This window comes from Rattus norvegicus, chromosome 1 (assembly GCF_036323735.1).
Source record: "Rattus norvegicus strain BN/NHsdMcwi chromosome 1, GRCr8, whole genome shotgun sequence".
Taxonomy (NCBI): domain Eukaryota; kingdom Metazoa; phylum Chordata; class Mammalia; order Rodentia; family Muridae; genus Rattus; species Rattus norvegicus.
Genome location: NC_086019.1, coordinates 93,049,979 through 93,066,788, shown reverse-complemented (window position 1 = coordinate 93,066,788; position 16,810 = coordinate 93,049,979).

Here is a 16,810-nt window from a genome sequence, read left to right as displayed (position 1 = left end):
ATTAAAACACAAAACAAGACAAAAAGCCCAGCATGGTGGCACACACCTTGAATCCCAGCTCTCAGGAGGCAAAGGCAGGTGGATCTCTGTGAGTTTGAGGCCAGCCTGGTCTACAGAGTGAGTTCTAGGCTATTTAGGACTATACACTGAAACCTAGTTTCAAATAAATAAGTAAATAACTGTCTTTTGTTTGTTTTGTTTTGTTTTGATGGATCCAGACAGTGGGCAGCAGTGGTACAAGTTTTTAATCCCAGGCATAGCTTTGTGAGTTCGAGGCCAGTCTGTTCTACAAGTTCCAGGACAGCGAAGGCACACAGAGAAACCCTGTCTCAATAAATGGACCTCGGGGTATGGAACTGTTAAAATCGTTTGCTGTGCAAACTTGGGGACCTGAATTCAAATCCCCACTACCCAGTAAAAAGCTGGGATGACGATGTGTGTTTAATCCCCACCATTGTAGGGGAGGGAAGTGTCCATGACAGACAGATCCCGGAAGCTTAATGGACAGTCAGCCTAGGGGAAGTGGTGAGCTTTGTGTTCAGGGGGAGACCCTATCCCAAAGGAATTAGAGGAGCGCACCGATGCCCTTTCCTGGCCTCTGAATGTGCACACACACGTGAACACATGCACCAGGATTCCAAAATGCGTGAGAAGATGATGGCGTGTGACAGATAGTAAAACAAACACGGATCAGAGTCACAGAAGCAGATGTGGTGTGCACACTGGAGCCTGTGCAGTTTACCAAGACCCTGTGGCAGGATATTTAATCACATTGTGAACCCCAAGCACGTGAACCGGAAAAACCTTGTTGTACTGTGCCTCACCCCTAGCACACACCTTTAATCCAAAGAGCTTTCTGTAAACAGGATTAAATAAAGTCAACCCTAGGTCAAGGGGTAGAGCAAGCAACCAGCTGACATAGAGTGGACCTAAGGAAGCAGAAAGGAGAGACATTGATTTGGAAGGTATTTAAGACATTGTGGAGAAGGAGAAAGGGCTTTTCCCTTCTGGGACATCAGTGGTGTAGGAAGGTCAGCTGGGTGCTTTCTCTGCCTCTCTGAGCTTGTGGGTTTTCACCCCAGCATCTGGTTCCTGAGTCTTCACTGGTAAAATCAAATGATTGGAATTTTTTTTTTTTTTAGTTTTTTCTTTCTTTCTTTTCTTTTCTTTCCGCCCCCCCCCCCTCCGGAGCTGGGGACCGAACCCAGGGCCTTGCGCTTGCTAGGCAAACGCTCTACCACTGAGCTAAATCTCCAACCCTTTTTAGTTTTTAAAAAAAACAAGACCCTCTCTCAAAATAAAATTAGCTCAGTGGTTGAGCATGTACTGAGTTTGCAAGACCCTAGGTCCCGTCTCTGGCAGCATCCATGAGTACGTGTACACACACACACACACACACACACACACACACACACACACACACACACGAGTTTTCCAGTAAACCTATATAAACCTAGTTGGTAAAAATACCAAAAAGATTGGCAGTGCTCTCATGCTGGCTCAGACCTCAGGGCAAGCATCGTAGTAGTGATACAAATGGGTGTAATCTCAGTGGGGCACAGTTTGCAACACCCATCAGTTGCAGTGTTTGTATCCGAAATGCACCCAACTGACTGGCCCAGGACCTCACACCTAGGACAGGGACGTCTGTATGCAGTTACGGAAGATGTCACAAGGCTCTTCAGAGACAGACTGAAAGTGTGACACAGCAAATGACAGTGAGCAAACAAAAGACCATCAGTAGAGGGGCTTGATACATAAGGTGAGGACAGAGGACAGACAAGATGGTTCAGTCAGTAAAGGTGCTTGTGGCCAAGACTAATGACTGAGGACTCATATAGTAGAAGGAGAGAACTAACTCACGCCCATAAGTTTTCCTCTGCCTCCTGCATGTGTGCCACAGTACACACCTGGCCCCCCATGCGTGCACATAAAATACATTTTAAAAAAACGTGATAAACATAAAAGAGACAGGGGTGACTGGGATTTAGGGCGAGTCAATGGCACGCATTTGCTTAGAGTCCATCCGTGAGAGCCTGGGGTGTGACTCAGCAGAAGTGTTTGCCTAGAATTCAGAAGTAAAGGCTCGGGGTAGGGAATAAGGTAGCATGCGGAAGATCCTGAATTTAATCCCCGTTACAATGAAATAAGATAAACAACCTCCCAACGTCAACACAACCCATGGTATTTCTACTACAGCTTACCGTGTGGCCTGAAAAGCAAATCCCTCAACAGCCTCAGGCATTTTACCACAGCAACCAGAAGTGACTAATACAAGCCTTTTGGTCCTACAAACCAATAACCTGCCAGGCTCAAGCCGGTGTGGTGGCACACGCCTTTAATCCCAGCACCCGGGAGGGAGAGGCACGCATGGATCCCTGTGAGTTTGAGGCCAGCCTGGTCTACAGAGCGAGTTTCAGGACAGCCAGGGCTACACAGAGTACCAAACACTGTACCACACCAGCTACTTCCCAGCTCCATGGGAGAGCCTTTAATCGGTGTGATTTACAGCAAGGGAATTTGTCTGTCCTCAGCAGGGATTAATGAGGTCTTTGTGGGAGGCTGGTTAGTTCCAAGAATAGATCATTATAAATTGTTCTACAATACTGAGCATTACCTTTGAACCCCTCCTGGATTTCTCTCTCACCCTGTGCAAACTACTCCACCAGAACGTTTCTTTTTCTTCTTTGGAGTTTGAAACAGGTTTCACCGGATAGTCCAGGCTAATCTTGAACATACAACTCTCCTTCCTGCCCCAGGTTCTGAGTGCTTAGATTACGGCATAAGTTGATTTATGCACACACTTCCACCATGCACACACACACTCCCACCATGCACACACACTCCCACCATGCACACACACACACTCCCACCATGCACACACACACACTTCCACCATGCACACACACACTCCCACCATGCACACACATCCACTTCCACCATGCACACACACACTCCCACCATGCACACACACACACACTCCCACCATGCACACACACACACTCCCACCATGCACACACACACACACTCCCACCATGCACACACACACACTCCCACCATGCACACACACACACTCCCACCATGCACACACACACTCCCACCATGCACACACACACTCCCACCATGCACACACACACACACTCCCACCATGCACACACACTCCCACCATGCACACACATCCACTTCCACCATGTACACACACACTCCCACCATGGGTGCACACATACATTCCCACCATGCACACACACACACTCCCACCATGGGTGCACACACACACACACACTCCCACCATGCACGCACATTCCCACCACGAACACGCATACTCACATCAAGCACATACATATTCACATCATGCATGCACCCATACTCCCATCATGCACGCACATACACACACTCCCACCATGCACACACACACTCCCACCATGCACACACACACACTCCCGCCATGCACACACATATTCACATTATGCATGCACATACACTCCTACCATGCACACATACACACTCCCACCATGCACACACACTCTCACATCATGCATGCACACACACTCCCACCATGCACACACACTCCCACCATGCACACACACACTCCCACCATGCACACACACTCCTACCATACACACACACACTCCCACCACGCACACACACACTCCCACCATGCACACACACTCCCACCATACACACACACACACACACACTCCCACTGAAGAGTTAAGATAAAAACTTCATAAAAACTGCAAAAGAACAGCAGATAAGGGGACAGGACAGAGCAGGCCTGAGATGTGCCTGGCCAAGCCTAAAAACAAGGTCGAGGGATTGTTCCAGGAAGGGGGCCATCCGGACGGACGGATGACTCCCTGCTCTACAGATAAAGATAAGACGCTCTCCTATATTGAGAACACCCCAGCCCGCACGTACTGCTTGCAGATGAGACCTTGTGCCCATTTCCCTTGCTGATAACCACTCGAAACCCCCTGGCTTCTCCTATATAAACCCCTGCCTGAAGAGGCTCGGGGCCGATTCCTCTGTCTCCTGTGTGAGATACGTGTCGGTCCGGGATCTCGTTAATAAACGCTACCTCTTGCTGTTACATCAAGACTGGCTACTCGCGTTTCTTGGGGGCACCTCAACCCGTGACTGGAGCGAGGGTCTCCCCAAGTTTGGGGGTCTTTCACCACCACACACACACACACACTCCCACCATACACACACACACTCCCACCATACACACACACACACACTCCCACCATGTACACACACACACCCACACCATGCACACACACACACACTCCCACCATGCACACACACACTCCCATCATACACACGCACACACACACACACACACACGCACACACACTCTCATCATGACATCATTGGCACTTGTACATAACCAAGCATTCCTCACCCAAGGCGGAGCCCATGGTCTGCCTGATCTTAGACTTTTAGCCTCAAAGCCAAGAGCCAAGTAGACCTCTCACGTTGTAGTGTCTAGCTGAGGGATACTTTATGCTGGTGGAAGATAAGTGTCAAGTAGACATGGTGACACGTCTGTCATCCCATCATTTGGGGACTCACGCTGAAGCAGGGAGATGAACTAACCCAGTAAGATCCTGTCTCAAGAACACAAATGATGAAGGCAGAGCATGGCGGTGGCACACACCGTAATCTCACTTGAGAGGTGCAAGTTGAGGGTCATCCTCAGCTTAAACAGTTGGATGCCAGCCTGGGCTCTCTTGGACCTGCCGGGCAAACTAACCCACAAACAAATGGACACATCCAGATCAGAATTTCTTGGGCTGGAGAGATGGCCAAGTAGTTAAAAAGCATCTGCATCTCTTGTGGAGCACTGGAGTTTGCGTGTCAGCGCCCACACCGCATACCTCCAGCTCCTGGGGACCCCACGCCTCTGACCTCCGAGGGCACATACACTCATGCACATATTCTCGCAGAGTGCACATAATGAAAAATAATAAAACCAGGGCTGGAGAGATGGCTCTGTGGTTAAGAGTGCTTGCTCATTCTTGTAGGGCCTGACTCTGTTCCCAGCACCTACAGGGGCTCACTACAGTCCCTAACACCAGCTCCAGGATTCACATGTGTACAGACATGCATTCCAGCAAAACACTTAGACACACAAAATAAATGACTCTAAAAACTAAACGTAAATCTTTTGAAGAAGTATGGATACATGTTTAAAAATTAACTACGCCGTCGCTTGATTGATTGATTGGCTGACCTAGTGTATGTGTGTTTTGGCACACACAGGTTATGGTGTTTGTGTAGAGGTCACAGGTCACAGGAGTCCGTTCTGTCCCCACACCTTGTGACTCCTGGCCATCAGGCTCAGGTTTTCAGCCTGTTAACAGTGAGTACCCTTCATGCTGAACCATTGTGCTAGGCCCACCTCACAAAATATAGTTTTAAATTAAGAGAAAATAATTAAAACTATGGCCAAAAGTTTGACTCAATTGGTTAAGAGCACTGGCTGCTCTTCCGGAGGACCCCCTCCATCCCCAGAGCCCACGTAGTGGCTCAAAACCGTCTGGAACTCCAGTTCCTGAGACCTGACATCCTCTTCTGGACTCCTCAGACATGTCACTCATGGTGCACAGACATACATGTAGGCAAAACATGCAAATAAATAATAATGGGTTTTTGTTTGTTTTTCAAACAAACAGGGTTTTTCAGTGTAGCCATGGCTGTCCTGGAATTTGCTCTGTAGGCCAGGCTGGCCTCGAACTCACAGAGATCTGTCTGTCTCTGCCTCCCAAATGTTAGAACTAAAGGTATGCATTACTACTGCCCAACGACAGTCAACCAGTGAATCAATCGATGTCTCTGCCTCCCAAATGTTAGAACTAAAGGTATGCATTACTACTGCCCAACGACAGTCAACCAGTGAATCAATCGATGACTTTAAAAGAAGAAAAAACTGAATCCTGATCTTCCTACCCCAACGTTTCCTCCTTTACTTACCTCAACGGAAGCATCTCTTTCTTGCAGTGGCTCAGCTTGCCCTGTTTTCTGACATCCGGGACCCGCCTGACCTCGGATTCCCTCAGGTCTACCTTCACAGTTGAATCTCTCCCCACATCCTATCAGGCTCCCTCTCCCAGCTGGGCACCTGCCTGTTTACCTCACACCCACCCAAGCGATGAGGGCAGAACTGACTGTGAAAAAGTAGGACTCTGGCAGCCTTCAGGGTGACCTTGGAGGTAAGGACACGTTCCCCAAGGCTGACACCTTGCCTTGGATCCCAGAGACCCATCTGGTAGAAGGAGAAAACTGACTCCTGCAAATTGTCCTCCGACCTCCACATGTGGCGTATGTCGGTGCTCCACTTCCCCACACTAAACAAATCAATGTATTTTTTCAAAAGAAAAAAATTTTAGAACAGGAAACATAGGAACTTTTAGGGAATGTATTAGCTACTTTTTTGTGTCTGTGCTAGAACACTGTGACCAAGGCGACTTATGGAAGAGCATTAATTAATTTATGGTTTTATGGTTTTAGAGTGTTGGAGTCCCCCACCAGACAAGAAACAGCTCAGAGCTCACATCCTGGTCTGCAAGAGGGAGGCAGAAAGAGCACATGGAGGATGCCTGAGACTTTGGATGCCCACACACCTCCTATAAGGCCACTCCCCCAATCCTTCCCAAGCGATTCCACCAACTGGGAGCCTAGTATTCATATATAAGAGCCAGTGGAGCTCATTCTCACTTAAACCACCACAGGAGGTGAGGAGACAAATGAAAACAGCAGTAATAAGCGAAGGACCCAGAAGCAGAATGATCATTAAGGGCAGTGCTCTACCTGTAATCTTACCTTGGAAGAGGCAGGAGGGAGAACTCTGCATTCCAGGCCCTCCTGGGCTACACAGCAAGACAAACAAACAGAAGCAGAATGTTTTGCATTTCTCAAGAACTAAACTGCAAATGAGAAAGGCAGGTGTTCTATCATGGCCCAGCCCCTCACTGGGGGATCCTAGGCAGGGGCTCTACCACTGAGCCACGCCCCCAGCCCCTTACTGGGGGATTCTAGGCAGAGGCTCTACCACTGAGCCACACCCCCAGCCCCTTACTGGGGGATTCTAGGCAGAGGCTCTACCACTGAGCCACGCCCCCAGCCCCTCACTGGGGGATTCTAGGCAGGGGCTCTACCACTGAGCCAGACCCCCAGCCCTCACTGGGGGATTCTAGGCAGGGGCTCTACCACTGAGCCACGCCCCCAGCCCCTTACTGGGGGATTCTAGGCAGAGGCTCTACCACTGAGCCAGACCCCCAGCCCTCACTGGGGGATTCTAGGTAGGGCTCTACCACTGAGCCAGGACCCAGCTTTTCACTGGGAGATTCTAGGCATCTATTAAAATTCTCTAACAAACCTGATTTCTGTCAACAAGAAGGAGAGTATGGAATCCTTTTCAAGTGTGCAAGAACTCCCATGAAGCATTTCCCAAGAAACTCCACATAGGAAATACTCCAGAAAAACAAAAGCAAAAAAAAAAAAAAAAGAAAGAAAGAAAGAAAGAAAGAAAAAGAGGAAAAAAAGAAAGAAGGAAGGAAAAAAAGAGAAAAGAACAAAAAAAAAACAAAAAGAAAAGAAAAGAAAGAAAAAGAGGGTGAGCTGGGCTCAGGACACAGGAGACCCAGCACAGGAGGAGATGTGAGAGAAATTTCCAGGATGAGGTAAAGGCAGATTTCTGCATGGCAGCTGGGCATCAAGGTCACGTGATTTAATAAGATCACATGATTCATGAGATAACTGAGTTATACAGACTACAGTCACCGATATGCTAACCTTCGAACTCAGCTCCCTAGGCTAGCACAGTTAAGTGCTTTTTACTTGTTGAGCATTCTCCTTGGCTCTAAAGAGATTTATTGCATTTTAAAGTTAATGGCGAGCATAGTAATACACACCTTTAGTCTCAGTACTCATGAGGCAGAGACAGGGGATCTCTGTGAGTTCGAGGCCAGCCTGGGCTACATAGTGATAGCCAGAGTTCCATAGTAAGATCTTATCTCAAAAATATTTTCTTTGATGTGTTTTATCAGTGTTTTGTGGGCATGTATGTCACGCACCACGTGCATGTCTGCCTCTGCCCGCAGAAGCCTGAAGACCGTATCCCCCCTCCAAGTGGAGCTACAAGGGGTACTAGAAATTGAACCCGGAGTGGAGTTGTTATGTAGGTGCTAGAAATCGAACCCCAGGCTGAGCCATCTCTCTAGCCCCTAAGAGCTTTTTTTCAAAGGTCATTTTTACTGTTCACCTTTGACTCTCATTCGTCGACTTTAAAACCCTCTCTCGCCCTCTGGCCTCAATCCAGTGGGAAATGTGGCTAGTGTTCCTTCCAACAAACATCTGGACCTGGGAGATGACTCTGGACCTGAAGCCTGAGCTCCACTGTGCAGCAGCAGATGTGTGGACGACCTTGAATGTTTGTTCAAAATTGTTTAGCCAGTTGTGTGTAGCATGGACACATCAGGGAGCAGGGTGCTAGAAACGATCTCGTGACTCAGTTTTCTCTTCTGAAAAATAGGGGTGTTAGGACAGGCGAGGAGGCCCGTGCACCATCACGCACCGTGAGCACCTAGTGTGAGCTGGCCAGTGACCTCCTCCGAGGGGCCATGCAGAGTCGGGGGCTGCACTGGGCCCACTCTAGTAGCTCCCATAGTTAAGCGAGTGACTCAGGCTTCCTTTCAGCTATAATTGAGGCAGGTGACATGCTTTGGGAAGTGAGCTGTGTCCTGGGCACACCCCTCACTTCCGCTGGCTCACCAGGTCCCTTGATGCGTGATAACACGCACAGTCATGATGAAATCAAACCCCGTTTTGGAAGAGGGGAAATGGGTCTCCATCTTCTTCCTGCTTCCAGTCTTTGATTCCTGTCCCCGGGGCCTTTCTGAAGATGAGCTGGCACTTGGGAGTGGGCGTTGGCTGTGCTGACCAGTGTCAAGGAAGGTGACATCAAGAGAGAGCAGGTAGAGAGTAGGCTCATTGTGGTAGTAGACGTTAGGTGACATGCACCTGTGTAGTCATTTCGTAAATCCCTGATGCGTGCACCCCGTGTGCCAGATAGACAAATATCCCAGCCTTCCCACATGTGACAGTCCGTGGGGGGAGCCCATCAATAGATGAACAGGCAAGAATGACCATCCCACAGAAGTGATGGAGGCCATAAGAAATGTCAGACACAGCAAGCCTACGGCAGAAGTCAGTGAGCGATGCCCCGTGGGCCAAACCCAACAGATGACGCCTTTCTAGATGGCTTATCGACTCGTGGACTATGACATTTGTGTTTTTGCTGTGGCTGAGACAGTGTCTCCTGGAGTCCAGGGTGGTCTCCACCCTGCTCTGGAGCCGGCCATGTCCTTGGACTTTAGATTCCCCTGCCTCCTTGGTGCTGAGATTACAGGCACGTGCCAACATTCCCAGCTCGCTAAAGTAGACATTTCTAAACTTAAATTGGTGGAAGTGTCTACAGTGAGGTGGAATGTCATGCCGGGCACTGGGGACAAAGTCTCTCCGTCTCTCCGGGCTGGAGGGCCAGATGCACGGCTGCCTAGAATCCCCCAGTGAGGGGCTGGGGGCGTGGCTCAGTGGTAGAGCCCCTGCCTAGACTCCCCCAGTGAGGGGCAGGGGGCGTGGCTCAGTGGTAGAGCCCCTGCCTAGAATCCCCCAGTGAGGGGCTGGGGGCGTGGCTCAGTGGTAGAGCCCCTGCCTAGAATCCCCCAGTGAGGGGCTGGGGGCGTGGCTCAGTGGTAGAGCCCCTGCCTAGGATCCCCCAGTGAGGAACTGGGGGCGTGGCTCAGTGGCAGAAAAGTTGCCTAATATGTTCAAGGGCCTGGTTTCCATACCCAGTACCACAACAAACAAACAATTTTGAAGATTCAGTTTCATACCAACCATGAATTTTAGCTGGTTTTTGTTGAAACCATTCACTCATCCAGCCTCCCTTCAGCTCTCTAAAATATGTCAAGTCCAAAGTATGACTGAATGAGTATCCTTAATTTTACAGGTAAGGAAACTGAGGCACAGACAGGCAGAGGAACTGATAAATATTTGGAGTTGGATTTGAATCTGGACCATTTACTCCGAAGCCCTGACTTTCTTTTTTTTTTTTTTTTTTTTTTTTTTGGTGGCATTTTTTTTTTTACATTTTATTTTTTTTTTTTATTAACTTGAGTATTTCTTATATACATTTCGAGTGTTATTCCCTTTCCCGGTATCCGGGCAAACATCCCCCTCCCCCCTCCCCCCTCCCCCTTCCTTATGGGTGTTCCCCTCCCAACCCTCCCCCCATTGCCGCCCTCCCCCCACCAGTCTAGTTCACTGGGGGTTCAGTCTTAGCAGGACCCAGGGCTTCCCCTTCCACTGGTGCTCTTACTAGGATATTCATTGCTACCTATGAGGTCAGAGTCCAGGGTCAGTCCATGTATAGTCTTTAGGTAGTGGCTTAGTCCCTGGAAGCTCTGGTTGCTTGGCATTGTTGTACATATGGGGTCTCGAGCCCCTTCAAGCTCTTCCAGTTCTTTCTCTGATTCCTTCAATGGGGGTCCTATTCTCAGTTCAGTGGTTTGCTGCTGGCATTCGCCTCTGTATTTGCTGTATTCTGGCTGTGTCTCTCAGGAGCGATCTACATCCGGCTCCTGTCGGTCTGCACTTCTTTGCTTCATCCATCTTGTCTAATTGGGTGGTTATATATGTATGGGCCACATGTGGGGCAGGCTCTGAATGGGTGTTCCTACAGTCTCTGTTTTAATCTTTGCCTCTCTCTTCCCTGCCAAGGGTATTCTTGTTCCCCTTTTAAAGAAGGAGTGAAGCATTCACATTTTGATCATCCGTCTTGAGTTTCATTTGTTCTAGGCATCTAGGGTAATTCAAGCATTTGGGCTAATAGCCACTTATCAATGAGTGCATACCATGTATGTCTTTCTGTGATTGGGTTAGCTCACTCAGGATGATATTTTCCAGTTCCAACCATTTGCCTACGAATTTCATAAAGTCGTTGTTTTTGATAGCTGAGTAATATTCCATTGTGTAGATGTACCACATTTTCTGTATCCATTCCTCTGTTGAAGGGCATCTGGATTCTTTCCAGCTTCTGGCTATTATAAATAAGGCTGCAATGAACATAGTGGAGCACGTGTCTTTTTTATATGTTGGGGCATCTTTTGGGTATATGCCCAAGAGAGGTATAGCTGGATCCTCAGGCAGTTCAATGTCCAATTTTCTGAGGATCCTCCAGACTGACTTTCTGACCCTGTGTGCTACCTTCTTTCTCCGAGTGGGAACAGCAAGCCATGCAATGGGCTTTGGAGCCAGACTAGAAGAGAGTCCAACAAGGACAAACAAATAAAAACAACAACAAAAACAAAGCCACTCATCGTCGTATGATCACGGACTAACCCAGAGTTTGTCCGTGTTACTGATGAACGCAAGGGATTAAATGAAATTTGGGAATAATTATAGCTATCATTTACCCAGCTTGTTCTTTGCGCCCCACCCCGTGTTAGCTACACAGGAAGTACGTGTCCGAGTCCTATGCAGGGAGGCCCTGCTTTCCGCAGGTGGGACACCAGGGCTTGGAGCATTAAAGAAGGCAGGTTGCCCAGTCGAGGGACAGCAAAGCAAGATCTAGACTCAGAGCCGCCGGTTTGTCTGAGCCATCAGCCCTCCCTGACTCTATTTCTTCTAGGTTGAAACAATACTGTTTTCATATCAGAAAAATGTTTGTTTTAAAAAGGGAAGTCTTGGGGCTGGGGATTTAGCTCAGTGGTAGAGCGCTTACCTAGGAAACGCAAGGCCCTGGGTTCGGTCCCCAGCTCCGAAAAAAAGAACCAAAAAAAAAAAAAAAAAAAAAAAAAAAAAAAAGGGAAGTCTTAGGAGACAGTTCAGTGGGAAAAGCACAGCAAACCCTATGACCCGAGTATCTGTCCCTGGAATTGAGTCAAAAGCCCAGATGTTCTAGAATCTGTAATGCCAGCACTCCCAGGGCGAGGTGGAAGGTGGAGACAGGAAAATCACCCAGGGACAACTGGCTGGAGTTCATAGTGCAGAGTAAACATGGTGTCAGGCGGGAAGGCCTCACCAGAAGCCTCAAGACTGCTGCAAGGAGGCAATGCCTGGAATAAGTAAAATTTAAAGAGAACCTTTTTTTTTTTTTTAAGTATCTCATTATCACCTTATTAGCTACACTCTGTCACTCTGATGATAAAAGTAAAATCTCATATGCCACCCACAGATCAGCTCTGGACAGACCGCTGCCTGAACAAGATACAAAGTGATAAAGCTATAAACAATTTAAAAGAGAATGCTTCAGAAGTACGGACCCCCCCTCCCCCATCCTCTCCCACCTCCTCCCCCTTCCTACTGATGAACCTAGGGCCTGTGGGTGCTAGCCAATCCATCATTGAGCTATAAGACTTAGCTTTTTTATTTAGATGTAATTCACTTAATTTTTATTTAATTCAGATAACTCCCCCCTTTTTCACCAATTCTGAGGTTTTGCTAAGTTGCTCAGACTGGCCATGGACACTCTGTGGCCTACTTAGGCATGAAATTTTTGATCTTCTTATCTCAGTCTGTCAAGTAGCTGGGACCGGAACCACCAGGCCTAACTCAGCAAAGAGTCTGACTTGTTTTATGACAGGGTTTCCCTACATATTCCAGGCTGACCCAGAACTCACTGGGTAGACCAGGTTGGCTTTGAAATCACAGAGATCCACCTGTCTCTGCCTTTGGAGTGCTGGAATCAAAGGCATACACCATACCCAGTCAGAAATAATCAATCAATCTTTCTCTCTTTCTTTCTTTCTCTCTTTCTTTCTCTCTCTCTTTCTTTCTTTCTTTCTTTCTTTCTTTCTTTCTTTCTCTTTCCTTCCTTCCATCTGTCTGTGTGTCTGCCTTTTCCTGTTGTACTCTCCCTCTCCCTCTCCCTCTCCCTCTCCCTCTCCCTCTCCCTCTCCCTCTCCCTCTCCCTCTCCCTCTCCCTCTCCCTCTCCCTCTCCCTCTCTCTCCAAGGTTTTACTATGGAGCCCTGGCTGGTCTGGAACTCATTACATAGACTGGCTTGGCCTCACAGAAATCCATCTGCCTTCTGAGTGCTGAGATTGAAGGCATGGGCCACCGTGCCTGGGCAGAAGTATTTCTGAAATAATATTGTTGGCTGGGCTTGGTTGTACACACCTGTAACACCAACACATGGGAGGTGGAGGCCATTTGTGGGTGTGGGGGTGGTGCATGCCTCTAGTGGTTCCTAGCCCTTGGGAGGCAAAGGCAGGCAGATCTCTGAGTTCGAGGCCAGCCTGATCTATAGAGTAAGATCCAGGACAACCAGGGCTACACAGAGAAACCCTGTCTCAAAAAAAAAAAAAAAAAAAAGCCCCCCTTCCTCAAAAAAAAAGATTATTTCTTTTTTTAAAAAGAAAACATTCATAATGATGGAAAAAAAGACTGCATTAAAATAAAGACTTTTCGTCACTAAAAAAGACTGCATTAAGGACGGATGAGATGGCTCAGTGGGTAAGGATGCTTGCCTCCCAGTTTGATGACCCAAGTTCAATCCCCAGAAATCATACAGTAAAAGGAGAGAACTGGCTTCCACACGTTGTCCTGTAATCACTACATACACTGTGTGTCACTTGAGCACACTTACAAATGTACACACACACACACACACACACACACACACACACACACACACACTAAATACAAACTACAAACATCGAGTGTAGGAAACAAACTATAGATCAGGAGGGGTTTTTTGTTTGTTTGTTTGTTTGGTCTCTCTCTCTCTCTCTCTCTCTCTCTCTCTCTCTCTCTCTCTCTCTCTCTTTGGTGGCTATCCTAGAACTTGATCTGTAGACCAAGCTGGCCATGAACTCACAGAGATCCACCTGCCTCTGTCTCTGGAGCACTGGGATTAAAGGTGTGCGCCACCAATATGTAGCTGAGCAGGTTTATAGTGCGTAGAACTGGAAAATGGCTCTGTTCAGGCTATCAGAAGAGCAAATCCATTTTAAAATGAATGACCCGATGGAAAACAGGATAAGACACTTGAACAGGTACATCACAAAAAGGACAACCAAAGGGCCAGGTACAAACAAAAAGGTCCCCAACTGAATTGCTCATCTGGGAAATGCAAATTAAAACTACAATGAGCTACTACTACACACCCAACAGAATGACTAAAAATAAATTGCCTGACAATGCCAAGTGTTGGCAAGGATCTGGAGCAATGGAAATGTTCCAGCATGAATGGTAGGAAGTAAAGAGGTGACTACAACTGCTTTGGCAAAACTTCTGTTAGCACTGATGTAACATCAAGACACACACCTGTACATAAACACATATACATATACATCATATACGTCATACATATATACGTACACATGCAAACACACATATACATACACATATACACAAATGTCATATACATTACACATATACAAATTCATATGCATATGTATATACACATACATCATATACATTATACATACACACATGCACATACACATATGCCATATACACATACGGATATATCATATACATTATACATTTACATACACATATACATTCGCACATGCATATGCATATATATTATACATATACACATACATAGAATGCACGTACATACATGGCATATGACCTAGCCATTCTACTCTTTGCTCTATATCTAAAAGAAATGAGTATATATGTTCACTTACAAAACATAAACATGAATGTTCAAAGCAGTCCTACTTGTAAGAGTCAAAGTCTTGAATGTATAAAGTCCCATTGGCGGCTGGCAACTAAATGATGGTGCGCCCTTACAATGGGATATTCCTTGGCAATGGGAAGGAGTGGATTGCATCCATCTGCCCAGCCCAGATGAATTTCACAACGATCACACAGGAAGAGACTAGGCACAGGAGTTCATATGACATTCTTCTACTAGCTTCACATGCACAGAGAGGCAAAATGAAACCATTGTGTCCCAGGAGGTACACTCAGGGAGTAATGTCAAGGACAGGTCAAAGTTGGTACAGTGACTTCCTTTGTGCAGAGAAAGCTAGTGGTGCCAGGGAGGGCATGAGGAGGAGGAAGCCGATAAGATGGTCTTCTCACCCCATCCCCCACAGCTGGGTAATGAGTACACAGGTATGACCCACGGTTGTTAAGTGAAGCCCTCTGCGCTTTCCAGGTGCTTTTCTGTTTGTGTGAAATAGCTCGTCGGGATTTTAAAGCGATTTAGGGAAGCACACTCATTACCTCTTATCTGCCAACTGCGCTGACTGTGTTATCATGAGGATCATGGTAATTGGATGGGACTTTATGTGGGACGCGCTCTGAGCCAGGCATGGTTCTAAGTGGTTCCTACCTGATCTAATTTGATCATCTGCAACAACCGCTGGCACTTACTACTGTCGTCCCCTTTAGCAGATGGGGAAACTGAGGCATGTGAGGCCGAATGACTTGCCTATGGTTGATGCACTAGCTAGATTTCAACATGAGCCAGCTGGGCCCACGGTAGACGCTCTGTGCTCAACCTAAAGATTTCAGCTACCCAGGAGTGAGTCCTCACCCACCACAACAGTCCTTTCTCCTCCCTCCTTCCTTCTCTTTTTCCTTCCTTTCATTTCTTTTTTTATAAGTTTTTTCTTAAGATTTATTTATTTTTTATATGTGATTACACTGTAGCTGTCTTCAGACACACCAGAAGAGGGCATCGGATCCCATTACAGATGGTTGTGAGCCACCATGTGGTTGCTGGGATTTGAACTCAGGACCTCTGGAAGAGCAGTCAGTGCTCTTAAACACTGAGCCATCTCTCCAGCCCCTGCCCCCTCCCTTTCATTTCTTTCTCTTTCTTTCCGGGATCTCATGAAGTCTAGTCTATTCTCAAACTCAGTATATAGTTGAGATTATTTTGAACTAATCTTCCTCTTTCCACTTCCCAAGTGCTGGGACTACAAAGGTGTCCCCCACACCCAGCTTCCTTCCTTCCTTCCTTCCTTTCTTCCTTTGAGACTCTAGCCTAGAGTGACGTGGACCTCACTATGTTGCCAACCTGACCTTGAGCTATTAATAGCAGCAGTTCTCCTGCCTCAGACTTCCAAATGCTGGGATTATATCACCAGGACCCATCTCCACATATGTGGTTTCTCTTTAATTTTTTAAACCACAGTCATTGATTGATTAATTGATTGATTGATTGATTGATTGATTTGGTGGGGCTGGGATGTGACTGTGGGTGTGGGAGCGCCACCGTGTGTGCCCACGGAGGCCAGTGGAGTCAGTTCTCTCCTTCCACCCTGAGGGCCTTGGGAATGGAGCTCAGCCTCAACCTGACCTGCTGAGCAGGGCTTGAGTGGAGCTCTGAAGGAGAGACACAGCACCAGCACATCCTTCTACACCAAGGAGGGCAGCACAGTCATTACGTGGCCTGGGCCTGGTCACAGAAGACTCCACAGCATCCTCCCAAGTCCCACTTCAGTCCTGTCTGGAGCCCAAAACACTGAACATTTCTAGACCAGACCAGAAGCCTCTCCCTGCCTGGACCCTGTCGTGTGTCAGCCACCTCTCCTAATGAAGCTGCTGCTTAGAACTGAAAGGTCCACTTCTCCCTTCAAGGCCACCACAGCTGCCTGTGCTGCTGAGGTTCCAGAACTTTCCTAATAAGGCTTTCATCTGAGGGAGAAAAACGACAAGCAAAGCGGAAGAAAACGAATGCTTCTAGGTTACCTGTTCTTTCGGATCTGATGCTAGACTTGAAATTTAATGAACTGAGGAGTCAGCATTGCCTGGTGTGGTACATGCAATGCCTGCACAC